Raw genomic sequence first — 17,832 nt, 5'->3', positions numbered from 1 at the left:
GAGGACGTGAGTCCCTGAGGGATGCAGACAGGAGGCTGTTCTGGGCTGAGGGGCCGGGTGACACTTCCCTTCCTGGCCTATCCTTCCCAGCCGCACCGTGGGGAGAGGAACACCCTGAGAACCCAGAGGTCTGATTTGCTCTGTGCCCCGCCATACGCACCCTGCTCTGTGGGCAGGGCTCTGTCCCTGGGCAGCCCCTGGCCTCTGGCCCTTGACCTTGGGACCTGCCTGTCCAGTTCCTATAGCTCCTCCTCCGGGTCCCGGAAAACTCCCAATGTAACCACCAGAGGGCGCACGGCAGCCAGGAAAGATGTGGCCGAGGCACCAGCCAGGCGTGGGCAAGGGCGCTGGAGGGACAGACCCCGAAGGCTGTGTAACCCTGGTCCCCTTGCTTCGGCGTATCTGGGGGGCTGCAAGGAGGACACGGTGAGGACGGGGGATGTGCTTGGCCCGATGGCAGGAGGCGGGTCCTGGTGGGCTGAGTCGGGGCTGCATGACGGACCACATCCTGGGCGCCCTTCTGCCCGCGGGTGGCCGTTGTGATGGTGCTGCTGGGAGCACAGGGCAGGTCTCTGCCGGCGTCCCGCTCCCAATTCTCCTGGGGCACATTCACCCCGGGGGGGTGCAGGCCCCTAGTCTGCATTGAGCTTTTCGAGGTACCCCACGCTGTCACCCACAGCGCTGGCACCGCCGATGCTCCCACCCCAGGGTGCCCGTTTCCTCACCTCCTCACTTGCTGTTCTCCCGAGTGTTTCATTATTGCTGTGGGTATTTTTATTTTAGCCCCTGGTGGGTGGGGAGTGTATGCCATTGTACTCTGCACCTTTTTCTGGCTGAATAATCCCATGAGCCCAGTCAGGAGCCAACCTACACCCCGAGTGGGAAGGGCGGCCAGAGCAGCGGTCACAGGTGAGCCGGCCAGCAGAGCAGGTGTGGAGTCTGATGTGCTCCGGGCTGGGGACACCCAGGCAGTGGTGGACGCGTGGAGCGACCCTCTCTGATGGTGGCGGCGAGAGAGGGGGCAGGTAGGGGTGGGAGTTACACGTACACCCTGACACATGCGTACATGCACAAACATGCACGTCACATATACAGACAGAGACACAGGCGTACATGCACAAACATGCACATCACATATACAGACACACAGGCACATGCGTACATGCACAAACATGCACGTCACATATACAGACACCCAGAGACACATGCATACACCGCAGCACACACACAGACACAGGCGCACACCACAGAGACACGCGTGCACATGCGCACACACATGTGCATGACACACACACATACAGGCGCGCGCACACACCCTCTGTCTCTGAGGACCGGGGTCTGTGGTGTCATCACAGCTCGCTCGGCAGTATGTCGCCCAACAGGGGTTATTTTTTTAAAGCCTGGTTTTGCACTGAGATTTTGGAGGGACCGAGATGAGGGGTGCATCTAACATCTTCCCCTCGCAGAACAGAAACCGGAGCCAAATCTAGCAGGAGACACAGACCCTGTCAGAGTGCCCCCCCCCCCATGCCGGAGGGGGCATCAGGCTGTCCCGGTGTAGGGGTGAGGGTGAGGAACAGGCAGGATGCGCGCGGAGCTGCCACAGGTTATGGGGGTGACACTCAAAGTGCCGGCGCTGATGCTGGGCAGGAAGCAGGCCATGTGGCTGGGCTGGAGGACGTGGGGGAATGCTGTGGGCTGAGGGGGCACTGGCCTGGGGGCAGGGCCTGAGGCCTGGGCAGGAGCTGGGTCCTGGGCTGGGAAGTGGGGAGGGGGCAGGCAAGTCTGCCCCCCGCACAGGCCTGGGGCCCAGGCGGGCAGCCCCACCCTGTGGACCTCTGTGCTCTGTGCTCTGTGTGGACTTGTCGGCCCAGCACCTCCCAGTGAGCTCAGCGGGCGCCTCCTCTTCCACAGGCCACCCTGGGGTCTCCGAGGAAGGGGATGTCAGTGCTTTAACCCCAATGACTGTCCCTGGAGTGCCCAGCTCCGGCCCCCAGCTGCACCATGGGCGGGTGGTCTGTGGCGAGGAAGCAGAGGCCTGGGTCATGGGTGGCCCGCAGGCCGCTCCGCAGGGAGCTCGGCCCCGGCTGGGACAGGATGGGCTCCGGCAGTGCCCTGCCCTTCCGGGGCTGGCCAGTGGACAGCGCGTTGGCATCTGGTGTGGCAGAACAGCAGGTGGCCCAGACAGGCGGGTCCCAGCTTGTGTTGGGGACACCAGCACACAGGGGCACCGGACAGAGAGGCCTGTATTGCTAGGACGGACAGGCCGTGGTGACCATTGCAGCTGAGACCTGAAGGAGGCCCTGGTGGAGGGGCCTGGAGGGGCGGGCAGGCAAGGAGACCCCGAGGTCTGTAGTGCAAGGGCGAGGGCTGCAGGAGAGGCGCAGACGCGGGCTGAGATTTTCTAAAGGCCCCCCACCCCCACCCCCCACCAAGCAGGGTCCTAGGGCCCCTCGCCATTTTCAGGCTGAAAGGACGTTCATCAGTTTGATTCCACTGGAGGTGAACATGGCGCCCTAAACCACAGCGCTGGCGGCCGGTTCACTCCAGGACACGCCGTCTTCCTGTGTGGCTGGGCTGGAGGTGGGGGGGCCTGGCCCTGGGCCACCCCTCCCCTGCCGGCTCATTGTCTGCCCTGCTGCCGGAAGCGGCTCCTGCCCAGGACAGGCAGGGCGTGGGGAAGCCCAGGGCTCCAAGGCTGCGCAGAGGCCTCCAGGCCACAAGGCCCACCACACTCAGCCCACTGCTGGCCCGGACACCAGGGCCTGGGGACGGCCACCACCAGGGCCCCCAGGGCTGCCGCGAATGGTATGCAAGGAGGCTGGATGTGGCACGGGAGGCCTCTGCTTGCCAGCACAGCCACCCAGGCCAGGATCCCAACCCTGTCCTCCAACCCCCTCAAGGCCAAGGGGAGAAAAGCCAGGACCGAACTTACAAGTGAAAAGACTCCAGGACTGGGCGGCGCCTTCGCAGAGAAACTAGCCCAGCGTCCATGTTCCCACCAAGGCAACATCCAGAGGCCCAGCCTGGACTCCAGGGACAGACATCGGGCTTGGGGAGGGGATATGCCCTATGGCACCCGCCCTGGCCTGGGACGCCCCTGCCTGAGTCGACCCCCCACCCAGCCTCAGGGTCATGGAGCACCTTCCCCCAGAGTATCCTCGGGGACCAGTGGCTACGTCCAACTTGGGGACGTGGGCGTCACTCGTTCACAGCTGAATTTGTCCCTAGAGCTCCAGCTCTGGCAGACCCTGGTCAGCAGAAAGCCGAGTCCCCTCAGGTTCCTTTTCTCCTCCAGGGGCGTCTGACTCCTCCAGCTTCACCCCCAGGGCCTGGCCGGGGGCACCATCTGTCCAGGCAGGTGCCCACACGGTGTCCTTTTGTAAAATGTCCCTCACATGACCCCCTGCCGAGGGTGCTGTCTGCTTCCTGTGCACAGGGACCTTGCCGACCCAGAAGCCACACGGGAGAGATGTGTGCCCTGCGAGGTCAGCCCTGAGGTGGCCCGGTCTCCGCGGGGCTCCGGCCGAGGGCCAGGCACAGCCCTCTCCGGGGTGGCTTCCCCTTCCACCTCCCCCAGAGGAGCCCTGCTAGGAGAAGGCGCTGCCCAGTGCAGGGACAGGGCTGTGTGTTTTAACTCCAGAAAGACCAGGCCCCAGCGGGGGCGCCGGCGCCAACTCGGACAGCTGAATAAACAGCGCGCCCCGTCTGCAGGCCCCTGCAGCCCGGCCTCCCTGCGCTGGAGGCCATGCGAGGCCGAGAGAGGGGCTGCGCCCCCCTTCCCCGCTCCTGGTTGGCCCCATGGTGGGGAGGGTGGGGGTGGCTGGTGGACAGCAGTGGGGAGGAGGAGGGGTCAGCCCCAGATGGGACATTCAGACCCAGCAAACAGCGTTGGAGGCTCAGCTCTGCCCCTTGGCCCCGGGCCTGCCATGGGGGAAGGGACAGAAACACGCGCACCCCCGTCCCACGTGCCAGTAGTCAGCAGACAAGGCCATGGGTGTCGAAGGCAATGGGACTGGGGGCAGGGGCCGGGACCAGGCTGGGAAGACCTGAGGAGTACAGAGGAGACTTGGACTGTCCCCAAGGTGGGGGAGCCATGGCCGTCCCAAGGCAGGGCCCCATTGGAATTTTAAGAAAACTGCTTTGGGGGCCCGTGGTGGAAGGATGGGGGAGGGGAGGAAGGGAGGCCATGCAGGGCTGGGGCAGCGGTGCAGCCTGGCCTGGGGGCCGTGGCAGGCGGCCACCTGAGCTGGGGTTTGGAGGGTGGGACCCGCAGAGCCCAGGGCGGTGCCATGTGTCCTCACCACCCTGTTCCTGCTGGGCCAGACCTGGAGGCGGCATCACCCTCACATCCTGGAACTTGGGGACCCCACTTCCCAGGGCTTGGGGGGGCTCCATCCTGGGAACGTGCCCTTGAGGAGCCCCGGCTGTCACCTTGGGGAGATTGGTTTTGATTTAACCCCCCAAATAGTAACATCACAGCTTTCCTAATTGCATCTGGCCGTGCCGGCCCCAGGCGTTGTGGCAGTGGCCCTCCTGCCGCAGGGTCCCTGGCGTGGACCAGGCGCCGTGGGGACAAAGCTCCCTTGGTCCAGCCCACAGGGGCGTCAGGCCATCTGACGAGGGGACGAATGGACGGCCTTTCCAGCCACCGGCCTGAAGGCCGCTCACAGTGCTGGCTCGGACCCTGGGATCCTGCCCCCAGACCCTGGCCTCTCCTGCGCCCGCCAGCCTCCGGCCCTACCCAAGTCCCCCTGCCCTCTAAGTGTGCAGCTGGGCTTCAGCCCTGCACCCCCTACCTGGGGCGACCCACGGCTCTTCAGGGCCGAGCCCCCATCCCCAGGAATGAGCCCCTCCGTCCTGCTCCCAGCTGCCCAGGGTGACGGATGTCCGATTGGGAGACCCCCGCAAGCAGGGCCGCATCTTGTCCTCCCCAGACCCCCAGCCTGGGTCCAGCATGTCCGGAGCAACAACATGACCTAAGACCTACTCAGTGCTGCCAGGCGCTCCGGTGGCTTCTGTGGGCCAGGTCATGGCGCCCTGCCTGGGGCTGGGGGCCCTGGGTCGGGCACTGCGCCCTCCCTCCCCTGCACCCAGGAACTGGCCCCTGTCCTCCTTAGTCTCCCTCAGGTGGGTGGCCACCCCACCCCCGCACCAGAGGGAGCCCGCCTCCCCGTCTCCTCACCCCCCACAGGTGTCTGACTGCGAACTTCACGAGCCCCATGACCAAGCTCCCCGAAAGTCTGGCCCCCTGCCCCCCTGCCACCAGTCAGTCACGGTGACAGCTACCTGCGGGAGGACCGGAAAACTCGGTGCAACGATGCAGGTGGCACTCCCAGCCATGGCTCCTAGGGAGGGTGCCTACGACCTGTGGGTGGCCCCATGCGTGGGTGGTCCGGCCCTGTGGGTGCCCAGCGTTTTACAGATTGGGGCGCCGTGCACCGCTGCAGCCACCAGGGGGCAGCAGAGGGAGCAGTTCCGCGGTCGGGGGGGGTGTCGGGGGGGGGGTGTGGGGGGGTGCGGGGGGTGCAGGGCGGACGCCGAGTCTCTCCCGCCCAGAGCTGGCGCTTTGTGCAGGGGAAGCAGGCGGGGCCGGAGGAGGCCCAGCAGGGTCACTCGGGGCCAGCGCGGAGCCCGGGCTTGGATCCCGGCCTGTGCTAACTCCCGCGCGGCGGGGCCTGCCCGCCCCCGAGCAGGGGCGCTGCGCTGCGGTCCCGGGTTCCCTTCCAGCGCGGCCGGAGCGAGGCGGAGGGGCTTCCCCGCGCAGCCGCAGTCCCGGCCCGCAGACCGGGGCTCCTGGCGTCCGGCAGAGGCCCACCCCCGGCCCGCGCCTCTCGTCTGCAGATGGGGAAGTTGAGGCCCAGCCAGGAGCCGGGGCTTGGCCCATGTCCCACCGCAAATTCAAGGCGGAGGCGGGATCGGCTGGGCCTGCGGGCCCCGAGGCCTGCCCTCCTCGCTCTGCTCACCCCGGTGCCCCGGACTGCACCGCGTGCAGCGGTCCTGCTGGCCCGTCCTGGTCCTGGGGAGGCGGCCCCCCTGCAGCGCCCAGGGCCCTGTGCTTCCAGATGGCCCAGCCCGCCCTCCCGGGCTGCCGTTCCGGGGCTGCCCCAGTTGTGTGCCCCTCTGCCCACTGGTCAGTCGGGAGCTGCTGGGCCCTGCCAGTTCCCGTGTCCCTCGCGGGGCCTGGCAGGGAGCGGGGTGGGGGGCGGGGCGGGGAGGTGAGTCACCCCTTGGGACGCTTCCCGCTGAGTTCCTGGCCCTCACCAGCTTCCCCAGGCAGGTCCCTCTGCAGGGGGGCCTGGCAGGGAGCCCAGGAAGGGAGAGGTGCAGGGCTTTGCTGACTTGTTGTGGGGCCAGGAGGGCACCTGAGGGGCCCTGGGCGGGGACAGGCCGCAGGCGTGTCCTCCTGGCTGGGGCACAGGAAGGCGGCACCTGGGGGCTGTGTGGCTGGAAACCTCGTGTTCCAGGACTCCGCAGCTTGGTGGGTCGCAGCAGGCACCCCGCACGGCTCCTGACCCATCCATGCCGGGGGCCGGCCTCGCCCTCTGTCTCTGTGGGGCACTGATGCAGTCACAGGGCGGGGTCCCGAGGGTCCGTGTTATGAGTAAATGTCCAGGGCCCCCCAACTGTCCAAGGTGAGGCTGCTGTGAGCATCAGGCCAAGGCCTGCTCCCCGCCTGGCCCCCTGGCCCCCAGATCAGCAGCCACAGGGTGGGCAGGGCAGGAGGCCCGGTGGATGCCGGCCGAGCTGGGGCCTGGCCAGAGCGCTTCCCAGTGGCCGCCTCCCTTGCTCAGAGTGCATTACCTCATTGGGAAGCCATTCCGGAAAGGGGCCGCAGAGCCCCTGGGAGAGCAGGGGTGAGGAACGAATGGTCCAAGGGCCGTCCTGCCAGCCGCTGGTGCCAGACGAGGGCAGGCGTCACGCCTCTGGGTGTCTGCCTGCCCAGCAACCGCTGGGAGGGCAGCTGGCTTTTGTCAGCTTTTCGGGGTGACCAGGCTGCACTGGAGCGGGCTGGCAGTGTGGCACTGCCCGCAGCCGTCTGGCTACCAGGCGGGCAGGGGATTTATTTCAAGAGCTGGAACCGAGTGGCCGGACAGGAGGGGAAGCCAGGTGCAAGCTAATAGCACGAGCCAACCCCTCCCCTCTCTGGGCCTCAGCTTCCCCTCAGTCCAGCTCCCCTCCCCCCATAGTTCTTGCCCTCCCCCACCTTGGCCGCAAGGAGCAGTGGACATAAGTGAGCACGTGACCGCATCCCTGCTGCTTGCTGATGTAAACCAGAGGCCCAGCTGCCTGCAGCTGGCTCTGAATGGGCCTTTCTGGGCCATGTGGTCAGGGCTGAGAAGGGTGGGGTGCTGGGGGGAGAGGAAGAGCTTCTGCCCTGCCTGCGGTGGGTGTTGGGGGATGAGGATAAGAAAGCTCCCAGCCTGGCCCTGCACCCCGCCCCCCACTCCCCTGGCCCCGCTTGGATTCCAGAGAAGCCGCTTGGAACCTCAGTTTCTTCCTGTACCAAATGGGACTGACAACGCCTGCCCACCCCCCAACCCCAGGGAATGGTGGAAAGGACTCTTGAAACCATGTAAAAAAGAGAATAGGAGGCGAAGGCGGACAGGCATGAACCGGGTCTGTTTTGTGCGCGTCCCACTAAGGACCCACTGGCCCCAGGGTAAGTGGAACTCGTTCCTCCGGCCACACTGGAGGCACGTGCGGCCAGGTTCCCCAGACCTTTTTCTAAACTCTGTCTATCTGGAGAACTCCTACTCAACCTGCAAAGCTCCAGGCCAGATGCCCCGTCCTCTGAAACCTCCCGCAGGCTGGTGTGAGAACCCAGCAGGACACAAGCGTGAGCACACGGGAGCACGCTTCTGATGTGAGGAGTGTTGCGCTCATGGCTGTCCTTGTTATTGATCAGAAAGAGGTCATAGCTGAGGGCACATGGGGGCGGGGGCGGGAGGGATGCTGCGGGCTGGAGTCAGCAGGAATGTTCTCTGGCTCAGGATTGAAGCCCAGCCTTGGCAGACGGTAGAATTTTCAAAGAGGAGAGGAGGAAGCTGGAGGCGCAGAACAGTCAGTAATGCATCAGGTTTAAACATGGCTGCGAGCCCCTGGCCCCCCTCCCATGGAGAGGAGGACCCTGTCCTCTGCTCTTGGATCTGGGCAGGCTTGTGACCACGTCACCCGACTGAGTGTGACTGCGGCACTGCTAGGTACCTGCCACCGTGGAGTCTTTTCTTTCTTTAAGATTTTATTTACTTTTAGACCGAGGGGAAAGGAGGGAGAAAGGAAAGGGGAACACCAGTGTGAGAGAAACACATTGCTTAGTTGCTCTTGCACGGTCCCAAGGCGGGACCAAACCCACAACTTAGGCCTGTGCCCTGACCGCGAATCAAACTGGCGACCTTTTGCTAAGGTGGAGTCTTAAAGGCCGCACAGCCTCTGCCCTGGAGTCCTGAGTCACCTTGTAAAAGGGAAGCTCAAGGGCCCTGAGACCTCCACGCGGTGAGGAAGCCGAGGCGGCACAGAGAGGCCCCGGGGAGGCTTGCTGGCGGCCAGTCCCAGCCTCCAGGGCAGCTCCACGCAGACCCCAGCCACGTTGGCAGGGGTTGGGGGGGGGGGTGTCTCAGCAGTGGCTCTACCAGCTTCAGGGCTTGCAGCCCCTGCCATCAGAGCCCTTGCAGACGGGACGTCAGACATCACAGAGCAGGAGAGCGCGTCCCTCTGTGCCCTTTCAGGACCCCTGGCCCGCAGAACTTGCGAGCAGAATAACAGGTCGTTTTATGTTGCTGTTTGGAGGGGGTTTGTCACAGCCCTCGCTCACTAGACCATTCAAGAAGCTCAGAACTTCTAGGCCCTTCCAGCCAGCCCCGTGGCCCCGTGAAGCAAGGTGTCCTGTCCCTGGAATTCAGTCCCAGGCACAGGTCCCCCCCCACGCTCTTGGGGTTCTGCGGCCTGCTAGGCGACCAGGCCCGGGGCAGGTTCACTGAATGAATGCGCAATATCTGGTCTCTGTAGCCTGTCCGTGAGGTGTCCCTGACTCACTCCCCACACCCGGAGGGGGCCGCCCCTCCTCAGCACTCCCATGGGCCTTTGCAGCTTGAATAATCGTGGACCCAGGTCTCTGGGGCTTGTCTGTCCCTCTGTGTCTTGATGTTCGCACCCATGGAACAGGGTAATGGACTCCTAATCCGCCTGAGCGGGGGAGTTACTCACTCATGTGAGCATCCCCCCCGCCTGCCATAAAGGCGGGATCGTGACTGTGACCCCACTATTACATGCTCAGCGCCGGCCGCTGGCCTCACCCAGAGAATGGGCGGCCCTGATGTCTGGAACGAATGAATGAGGCCATGACCTCTTCCTGCGCCCGTTCATTCAGTCCATCCATGCCACACACTCCCAGCCAGGATCCCTACGGCAACTCCAGGAAGCTCCTCCTGTATGTCTCACGTGATGGGGAGCTCACCACCTTTCAAGATCGTCTCTTTCATTCTGGGGCATCACTGACCACAGAGCCTTTTCCTGAGCGGACCTTCTTCCTGGGCCCCAGGAGTGAGCGGCCAGAGGAGGGGGGCAGGGGCCTAGGCAGAGGAAGGACCTCAGGACCCAGGGTCCTCAGAGATTGCATCTCATGAGTGCTGGTGCTGGGGTGCGAGGACCCCAGAGTGCCAGAAACCCCTTGGCTCTCCCTGCACCACCCAGCTGAGGTCTGAGGGTGGGGTGGGGGAAGAGGGCAGCCAGCCGAGTTCTGCCCTGGGCCAGGGGGGCAGGGCCAGCACAGCAGGCGGCCTGCAGAGGCCAGGGAAGCGCTGGGTGGGAGGGGTAGTCCGTGTTGTTTCCCAGCTTCCGGCTTCGCCGCGTCCGACCGCCCAGCCGGCATGGCCTGGGAAAAACAAGCTGAGCCCTGAGCAAGCCAGGCCTGTGACCGCTGCCCAGGACAAAGCCTGGGCAGTTCGGGTGCTCAGGGCCGCCAACCGGGCCTGCCTGGCGGGGCCTCAGTGTGGACTAGGCCCGCAGCCTGCGCCTGGGGCCCCAGCAGAGCTGGGCTAAGGGCTGGGGTGGGGGGAGCGGGGCTAGGGTAACACCCCCCCCCCCAGCTCCGTCCTGTGGGCCTGCAGTTCCCTGGCCGAGCCCCTCAGAGACAGAAGGCAGCAGGAACTCCTTGGGTACAGAAATGGGGTTTCTCTCCCCATCTCTGGATGAGCTAACATGCTGGATGGAACCCCCCTTCCCAGGGGCACCCCAGAGAGTGACAAACATAGACCCACATGTCACGTTTGTTTCTGCTGCCTCGGGCCCTGAGCGAGGCAAAGCCAAAGTGCGGGGGCGGGGCTGCCAGAAGCAGGCCCAAGGCTGAGGGCGGAGGGAGCTGGTGGACGATGACCCTGCAGCGTGGGGACCGAGCCCTGTGTCCTCAGAGGTCACTTGCTTGATGACACGGGCTGTACTGACCTTGGAACGTGGAAGTGGGGCACCACATTGTCCCAGGAACTGGGACCCTGGGGGGCACTGAGGCCAGAAACCCAGGAAGGTGTAACCCAAGGGGTGCTCGGCTGTGCCCATAGGGAAGGGGGGGTTGGGTTCCAGGCATGAGGGCAGGGGGTCTGCCTAAAGAGCAGCTCCCCAGCCTCCAGGAGCCCCTCAGCCCCTCGCCTGTGGCTTCTCTCTACTGCCCTTCCTTCCCCACTTAGGGCTGGACCACCTGCGTGCTGGGATCCCGGCACCCACGGCTGAGAAGGGGCCGCGTGGGCTCCCCGGCTGTCAGTGAGGGACAGGCTGGGGTCCCCGCTGTGGCGGGAGGGGAAGGATGCAGGCGCGGGGCAGAGGAACCGGCTGGGCCTTCTCCGCCGTCTGCATTCATCACGGGGTGTGGCCAGCCCAGGGAGGCCAGGGCCTTGGGCCAGGCCGGTCTCTGCAGCTCGAGGCCAGCCCTGGAGGGGCCAGCCCGAAGGGCGGAGTGCTCTGGAGGGGCCCTGAGTGGGAGGGCCCCTCGCTGTCCCGCTGCCCCTGGGCTCCTGCAGGCCCGGCACCCTCAGCCTGCGCACTGAGCAATGAAGCCACCCTCCCACGGTGCCAGCTTGGCCTCCTCCTGCCCCTTTCCTGGGGGCCTGACCTCACAGGTCCCCAGCCTCCAAGCCCCAGCCAGGGTGACCTTCCCAAACACAGCCCCTGCCCCGGTCACCTCCACTCACACCTATTCCAGCGCCCACACGGCCTGCAGCCCTTGCCCTCATAACCCGCTCACCTGCGCCCTCACCCCTGAAACCCTGCCCACCCTTCCCCCGAGTCAGCCCTCAGCTGGGTCTTGGGAGGCCTGCCCTGGCCCGCGGCCAGCTCAGGGTTCTCAGCCTTGGACTGGCTTTGCTGCCGCAGGGGCAGGGCTGAGTCTTGTCCCCTCTAGGTAGTGTCCTGGGCCCAGCAGGTTCCCAGCGATACATGGAAAGATGAACAAATGAATGAATGAAGATAGATGCATGGATGAGTGAGTGAGTGACTGAGTGAGTGAGTGATGGGGGAGTGACGTCAGGGGGACTGCGAACGAGCTTTGTTACGCTGAGGACGGTGAAGGAGCCCTGGAGCCCCGTGAGCGTGAGCCCTGAGCTCAGAGGCCATGGGACCGGCTCAGAAAGCATCTTTGGACTCTGGGAGGAGGAAAGAAACCGCCCTTCACTGAGGACTGAGAAACATTCCGGAACGTTCCCAGGGGCAGGGCTGAGCAGCTTTGTGAGGCCAGCAGATGCCGCAGGACCCCTCCAGGTCCCCAGTGGCAACGCCCGCTGAGTCAGGGCCTGAGTCAGCCGCCACCGCCCGCCGGCCTCCCGCGGGGCCCGCTTGCCCTGCCCTGGTGTCCCTGCGCCGGCCGGCGAGGCCCGCAGCCCCGGGCCAGGGCTCAGCAGAGCTCTGGGTTGGAACACATCGGTTTCTGAACTCAGATGTCCCTCCAGCCGCCTTCCCACGGTGCTGCCACAGCCCGTCAGATTGTCCCACAGATAAGTCACCCTTGCAGGTGCTGGGCGGGGCGGGCGGCAGGGGGGTCAGGGAAGGCGGTCCCCTGGCCTCAGGGGGAGCCGCTGCCTCACCCACCCGCCTCTCGGGGGCATTCCGTCTCCCCCCCCCCCCCCAAACCCGGCTGTGCGGGCGCCCACGCCCTGCCCTCCGTGTCCCCACCTGCTCACCCAGGCCCCGGCCTGCCCTGCCCCCACCCAGCCTCCCAGGCAGCCTCCCTCTATCTCCGCGGCATCTGCCACCGCTCCCTGCCCTGCAGCACCCAGTGTGCTCTGCTCTCTCCCTGTTCAGGGAAAACACGCTCGCACCACACCCAGACAGGCCCCCCGCCCCCCTCCCACCACCACGCCCCTCCAGGCAGGACCCATCCTGCCACGCAGCCCAGCACGCTTCTCGCCCCCTCCAGCCGGGGGCCGCCGCCACGCACCCCTGAAATGGCCCTCATCAGGGTCCACGGTGAGCTCCATCTGGCCAGAACCAAGGTCGCCTGACTGCATCCCGGCCTGGGATGCGGAATGGAAAAGCCCTGTGCTTGGGCCTGGCGCGCCCTGTCCTCACGGGCACCCCTTCTCTGTGCTGTGGCTGCCCTTCTGTGCGACCTTAACCACTCCCAGGCTTCGAAGACCAAACACACGTCTTCAGCCCCGCGCCAGCCCTGAACCCCAACCCGCACCTTCCGTGCTTCTGCGGAGAAAGCCAGGCCTCGGTGGGCGGCGGCAGGCCTGGCCCGGGACTCCCTGACGCGAGGGGACGGGGCTCTGCCTGCGGGCGCCTCTGTCCTCTTGTGGCCGGGCCTCCCTGCCGCCAGCCCCCGAGCTCCCGCCGGCTCCCAGGGGCCTGCTGGGACCCTGAGCACCTGCCCAGGTGTCCTGACGCCCCACTCCACCTGGAGCCCCTCCCCTCCCACGACTCCTGACCTCCGAGCCCCTCTTTGACACAACAGAACGTTTCCTTCAGGTCCCAGGGCATAGACAGATGCCAGCTCCCGGGAGTGTCACTCCCAGATCCCCACCAGAGGCCCCGAGTCACCTGGAATTCCCAGGGCACTGTCTCTGCTGCCACCTGGATCCCTCACCTGGCCATGGCGGCGTCCCTGCAGTCCACCCGCCCACCACCTCGGAGACGAATCTGCCCCTGGCAGCCCCTCCCCAGCCCCAGGCCCCTCTCCCCACCAGTGACCGTGATTTCTGGCCAGTGGAAACCTGTGCTGAGTGAAAAATGGTACATTGTTGTTCTGATTTTACTTTCTCTGATTGCTAATGAGATTACTCCTCTGTTAAAAAAACTTCCCTCATTTTTAATTGGGTTTTTGTCTTTTTTTTTTTTAATGCACAGGAGCTCCTTTTGCACTTATATACTACATATTATGAATTCAAATTCTTGTTAAAAATAATTTTTAAAGACGTTAAATCATAATTCTCTTGCAAACAGAAAATGAATCCACCTAAGATTTTACTTAATTTTACTTAATCATTAATAAGAGAACCAATGAGATGTGAAAACCAGTCCAAAGGAGAAGTTGAAGGACAGACGTGTACGTAGGCCAGCGGGGAAAGCAGAATGAGTCCGCTCATCGGCCCCAAAATGTCCTGTAGGGCGACCAGTGCACGCTGTGGGGTTGGCTTCGCTCTAAGACAGAACCCGGCGGTGTGTCTGCGGCACCAAATCGCTGTGCATTGTTCCGGACGAGCGTGGTCTGCCCCTCTGTGCATTTTCTGCAGCTGCTGCTCTGGTAGAGCCGTGACTTAGACACTTTTATTGGTCCTTGGCGTCACAGATACTACTTTTGTTATTGTTTTGTAATTATAAACCCCTAGTAGTACAGTGATTGATAATTTTTCATAATTTTAGAATTTTTTTTCTCTCTCCCAGATGTCCTGAAACCCCGTTATCCTGTACGTTGGCGTCAAACGTGGAGGCTCCTCTTTCCATTCTCACAGTTATCTGCTCGGCCCACGGGCGTTTCCATTCCAGGGCTCGAAGCTTCCCGCGGGTCCAGGGAATTCCTGCGCACGTGCACCCAATATGGATTCCCTCGCTCCTCACTCATATCCGCTCTTGGGGCTCCCGGGCCTCCTCGGATTCACCTTATCACATCACGATTCCCCTTCACAGAGCAAGTTTGTGTCTTGGTTTCTCCTCTGAACCCTCTAAGGTTTTCCCTCCCGCTCCGGCTTTCAGAAGTCTAACGATGATTGTACCAGAAGTGGCTTTGCTTGTGTTTACCCTGCTTGGGGTTTGTCAGAGTCATAACTCAATGGTTTCCACAAATATTGGGACATTCTCAGCCATTTCCTCAAATTTTATGTCTCTTCCCTCTGTCTGGGACTTCGTTTACATGAAACTGGGCCGCTTGATATTGTCCTGCAGGCCTCCGAAGTCCTGTTCTTTTATCCTTCGGTCTTATTTCTCTTTTTTTCTCAGGGCTGAATACTTTCTGCTGATGTACCTTCAGGTTTACGTATCTTTTCTTCTGCCATCCAGAAATGGAGCCCATCTAATGAATTTATAAACTTCTAGTTATGGTCCTTGCAGCTCTAAAATGTCCGTGAAGAGTTCCCATGTGTCCATAGAGATTTCCTATCTGTGCACTCGTTGATACCATATTTTTACTTAATTCCTTGAACATATTTTCCTCTGAACAAATTTTCTTTAGTTCTTTGGACATGTTTATAGCAGCTGCTTTGAAGTAGGTAACTGCTAAATCTGAAATCTGGGCCCACTCAAAGTTCCTATCTCTTGACTTTCTTTGTGAGATATGCTTTTCTTATTTCTTTAAAAAATATTGTTTTATTATACTTACTTTTAGAGGGAAGGAAAGGGAAGGAGAGAGAGAGGGAGAGAAGCATTGATGGGAGAGTGAGACATTGATCAGCTGATTCTTCTACATGCCCAGACCAAGAACTGAATCCACAACCTAGGTACGTGCCCTGACTGGGATTCGAACCAGCGACTCCCGTCTTGAAGCCCAATGCCCAACCCGCTGACTCACACCGGTCAGGCACTTTCTTAGTTTTTATGGTCTAATACTTTGTGTTTGAAAACTGGCTATTGAAGAATACATTGTAGCAGCTATGAAGTCCAAAGTTGAGTCCAGGAAGATGAGCAGGGGCCGGAACTCCCAGGAGTCACGCGTGTAGGAGGCTAGGGGACAGCCCAGAACCCCTCAGAACTGTCACGTTGCCATTGCGTCCGCCCGGAATAGTTTCCCATGCTGTTCTCCTCATTAAACGCTTCTCATCCTGCCAGACTTGGTTTCAGAATCAGCCCCTGAAGAAAGTCTCCCCAACAATCCTGGCCACGTTAGAGCCCCTTGGGAAACACCCCAATAGGTACGTTCTACAACTGCAGGAATTACAGGCTTGTATGTGCTCTTTCTTCCTTCGTGTCTGTCCCCCAACGACACGGGCCGGGCCGTGGGAGCTGGGGCCGGAGGCATGTGGTCACCACGTGCCCGGCACGGAAGTAGTGCCGTAAATATTTGTTGAATGAATGAACGGTGCCCACTTTGCCTCCAGGACATTTTCCCACTCTGCCTCACCGGCGGCTCATGAGTATCCGTGGCCTGAACCCTCACTGGTACTTATAATCTTCTGTAAGTACTTTCTCTAATCTTCCTGTAAGCGTTTCCAATGGAATAGTTTAAAATTTACTCTCTGATTACTTTGCATCCTTTCAAATTAAACCTTTTCCATAGACATACTGAAAATGTGAACTTTCTCATCTGCAGGTTTTTTCCCCATTTCCTTTGCCAATATTTTGCCTTGTTGATTTGCAAGGGGATTCTGGTTATTGAGTTAGAACGACAGCTGACCCTTGAACAACATGGGGATTAGGGGTGCCGACCTCCCACGCAGTTGAACTTTTGACTCCCCTAATATTTCATTGTCCCTTGGTATCCGTGGGGAAGTGGTTCCGGGACCTCCCACTGATACCGACACCCACGAATGCTCCCGTCCCCTACATAACGTGGAGTAAATCAATGCCTCCAGGCAGGCCTGCTCATCTGCGGGTCCCCAGCTGTAGATGGAGACCAGTAGAGGAATTTCCTGGGGAAAAACAAATCCCCATATAAGCGGACCATGCAGTTTACACACATATTGTTCAGGGATCAGCTGTATTTTGTCTGGTACGTATTTCCTCCCTGTTTGTTGCTTGCCTTTCAGCTCTGGCCCTACCATTTCTTGCCATGTGGGATATTTATTTTGAGAGAGGGGAAGGAAGGGAGAAAGAGGGAAACATCCGTGTGAGAGAAACACTGATGGGTTGCCTCTTGCGTGCCCCCAACCGGGGACCTGGCCCGCAACCCAGGCCTGTGCCCTGACTGGGAATCGAACTGGCGACCTTTCCGGTTCACAAGCTGGCACTCAACCCACTGAGTCACACCAGCCAGGGCTCCATGTGGAAATTTTTATTTTCATAAAGCAAAAATTTCCATTATTTCAAAAATCTCCCCAATGTGGGTGTCATTGCTCAGCAGGACATTCATTCACCTCAAATTATGTGAATATTTATATTTTCTCACAATGTATTTATGGTTTCTTTTTTTTTCTATCTTAAGATTCTGAATCCATCTCAAGTTTATTTTGGTTCAAGAAGAGAAACACAGACCTAATGTCGTGTCCTTTTTCAGAAGGTAGCCAACTTCTCCACCCAATTAAAAAAAAATAACTGTATGCCCCATCCCTTCATTTCTTTCTACATTTTCTATTCTGTTTACTAATCCACTCATCCCTGCGATAGTCTTTTAAAAGTTTTTTAAATTATATTTTATTGATTATGCTATTATAGTTGTCTTGATTTTTCCCCCTTTGCCCCCCTCCACCCAGCATTCCCCACTCCCTCAGGCAGTCCGCCCACCTTGTTCACGTCCATGGTCATGTGTGTAAGTCCTTGGGCTGCTTCCTTTCCTGTGCTGCACTTCCCATCCCATGGCTCCTCTGTGACCACCTGTTTGTTCCTCTTAGTCCCCTTTCCTCTCCTCCCATCCCCCACCCCCTCCCACCTGGCAACCATCAGAATGCTCTCCGTATCCATGATTCTGTCTGTTCTTCTTATTTGCTTAGTTTGTTTTCTTAGATTCCATTGTTGATAGATAAGTATTTATTGCCATTTTATTGTTCATAGTTTTGATCTCCTTTTTCTTAAATAAACCCCTTAAACATTTCATATAATAATGTCTTGGTGATGATGAACTCCTTTAGCTTCACCTTGTCTGGGAAGCCCTTTATCTGCCCTTCCATTCTAAATGGTAGCTTTGCTGGATAGAGTGATCTTGGTTGTGGGTCCTTGCTTTTCATCACATAGAGTACTTCTTGCCAGTACATTCTTGCCCACAAAGTTTCTTTTGAGAAATCAGCTGACAGTCTTATGGGAACTCCTTTGTAGGTAACTAACTGCTTTTCTCTTGCTGCTTTTTAAGATTCTCTCTTTATCTTTCACCTTTGGTATTTTAATTATGATGTGTCTTGGTGTAGTCCTTTTGGGTCTAACTTGTTTGGGACTCTCTGTGCTTCCTGGACTTGTATGTCTATTTCCTTCACCAAATTTGGGAAGTTTTCCTTCATTATTTTCTCACATAAGTTTCCAATTTCTTGCTCTTCCTCTTCTCCTTCTGGCGCCCCTATAGTTTGGATATTGGCATGTTTAAAGTTGTCCCAGAGGTTCCTAAGCCTCTCCTTGTTTTTTACAATTCTTGTTTCCTCATTCTGTACTGGTTGACTGTTTTTTTATTCCTTATGTTTCAAATCATTGATTTTAAGCCCAGTTTTCTTCCCTTCACCATTGGTTTTGTGTGGATTTTCCTTTGTTTCACTTAGCACAGCCTTCACTTCT

The 17,832-nt window shown here is 60.1% G+C and overlaps 1 long non-coding RNA gene across 1 annotated transcript; it reads left to right on the top strand.

Moving 5' to 3' along the window:
- Window positions 1-311: 311 nt before the first annotated feature.
- On the top strand, window positions 312-16,726 carry LOC150010882 (uncharacterized). The gene is made up of 5 exons (XR_016510627.1): window positions 312-426; window positions 14,807-14,918; window positions 15,247-15,329; window positions 15,516-15,592; window positions 16,559-16,726. It is a non-coding gene; the product is annotated as an uncharacterized LOC150010882 (long non-coding RNA).
- The last annotated feature ends 1,106 nt before the right edge of the window (window positions 16,727-17,832 follow it).

This window comes from Furipterus horrens, unplaced genomic scaffold (assembly GCF_987537825.1).
Source record: "Furipterus horrens unplaced genomic scaffold, mFurHor1.1.pri manual_scaffold_4, whole genome shotgun sequence".
Taxonomy (NCBI): Eukaryota; Metazoa; Chordata; class Mammalia; order Chiroptera; family Furipteridae; genus Furipterus; species Furipterus horrens.
The sequence above is the reverse complement of the archived record's forward strand: the minus strand, read 5'-3'. Positions and strand labels throughout refer to the sequence as shown.